We start from the raw sequence: 1919 nt of genomic DNA on the forward strand, positions 1-1919 counted from the left end.
ATTTTTTTCACGTTCTCTGTGTGTATATATCTTTTCCTACTGAATTTTTAACTGCATGCATCCGATGAAGTGAGTTTTAGCCCACAAAAGCTTATGCTCAAATACATTTGTTAGGCTTTGGCTACACTTACACTTCAAAGCGCTGCCGCGGCAGCGCTTTGAAGCGCTAAGTGTAGTCAAAGCACCAGCGCTGGGAGAAAACTCTCCCAGCGCTGTCCGTACTCCACATCCCTGTGGGGAATAACGGACAGCGCTGGGAGCGCGGCTCCCAGCGCTGGGGCTCTGACTACACTGGCGCTTTGTAGCGCCGCAATTTGCAGCGCTGCAGAGGGTGTGTTTTCACACCCTGCTGCAGCGCTGCAAATTTGTAAGTGTAGCCAAGCCCTATGTCTCTAAGGTGCCACATGTTCTCTTTGTTCTTTTTGCAGATAAATTAATGGAGGTTAAGTCCATCAATGGATATTAGCCAGGATGGGTAAGGAATGGTGTCCCTAGCCTCTGTTTGTCAGAGAGTGGAGATGGATGGCAGGAGAGAGATCACTTGATCATTTCCGGTTAGGTTCACTCCCTCTTGGGCACCTGGCATTGGTTATTGTTGGCAGATAGGATATGGGGTTGGATGGACCTTTGGTCTGACCCAGTATGGCCATTCTTATGTTCTTATGAAGGGAAGGGCACAGCCCTGTGACAGAGTTTCTGTAGTGTAGTGGTTATCACATTTGCCTAACACGCAAAAGGTCCCTGGTTCAAAGCCAGGCAGAAACAGGCTTGCTTCCTTTTCTCAGCTCCTAGTGGCCTGTCCCTGCTGTTGTAGGAACAGCAGTGATTTCTATGCTCAAAAGGTCTGTTATACTTCCCCTCCCCCTCGCTTTTGTCTCCTCTCCCTCTCTGAATGCCTGTGAAGTGGCTTTCCCCCTCCCCCTCCCCCTCCCCCTCCCTCCTGCAATGCTTGTGGGATGAAGGGGCTGGCTGAAGATCAGAAGAGCTTCCAGGTACCAAGATGTCTGGACTCTCATTAGGCAGCACTCACACACCCAGAGCATGGACCCTGCATGGACACTGGCTGAGGTGGAGTGTGACCCACCGGATGCAGCCAAGTCATCTCTAGTCGCAGGCCATGAGGTTCAGGTCTTTAAAAGGGGAAGGGGCCCTGTGCTCAGCTGTGCTTTCACAATGCTGCCTAATGAGAGTCCCAGACACCTTGTCTATCTAGGAGCTCTTCTGATCTTCAACCAGCTGTTCAACCAGCTCATTCATCCCACAAGCATTGCAGGAGGGGAGGGGGAAAGCCACTTCACAGGCATTCAGAGAGGGAGAGGAGATGGGGTGGGGGGTATGGGGTGGGGGGAGTGTAACAGACCTTTTGGGCATACAGGTTATATGGAGCACACAGATCACTGCTGCTCCTACAACAGGGTAAGTTCTCAAGCAGCATGTTTCTTACTTTGCCCATCTGCCAATTTTGATAATTATGGATGGAAATATTTTGCCATTGGGTTGTGCGTTTACACAGAAATTGACAATTACCAACAAATATGTAATTCTTCCAGTCCTGCCTAGTCTGCAGTTGATGGGTTTAGAGGGACACATTCACTCTTCCAGGTCCCCATGCCAGGCCTGTGCTCTCAACTTCCCACACTGCTGGGATCCTTCCCTGGTCTCCGCTCAGACCTCTGCCCCCCACCCCCACTTCTGGGATCCCCTCCCCACGCTGTCTAACTCCCCTGCTGGCAGGATCCCTTCCTGTTTCTTTCATTTCCTGTCTCCACTCTGGGCAAAAGCTCTGCACTGTTCCCACACCAGAAGTTGAACCCAGGTCCCATGGATGAAAACCAGGAATCCTGACCACTAGACCATATGGGACTATTGGTGCATCTGACGAAGTGGGGATTCACCCACGAAAGCTCCTGCTCCAATAC

General features: G+C 51.1%; 1 non-coding gene across 1 annotated transcript; it reads left to right on the top strand.

Moving 5' to 3' along the window:
• The first annotated feature begins 692 nt into the window (after nucleotides 1–692).
• On the top strand, nucleotides 693–765 carry TRNAV-AAC. Its single transcript has one exon. It is a non-coding gene; the product is annotated as a tRNA-Val (tRNA).
• The last annotated feature ends 1154 nt before the right edge of the window (nucleotides 766–1919 follow it).

This window comes from Mauremys mutica, unplaced genomic scaffold, assembly GCF_020497125.1.
Source record: "Mauremys mutica isolate MM-2020 ecotype Southern unplaced genomic scaffold, ASM2049712v1 Super-Scaffold_100093, whole genome shotgun sequence".
Taxonomy (NCBI): domain Eukaryota; kingdom Metazoa; phylum Chordata; order Testudines; family Geoemydidae; genus Mauremys; species Mauremys mutica.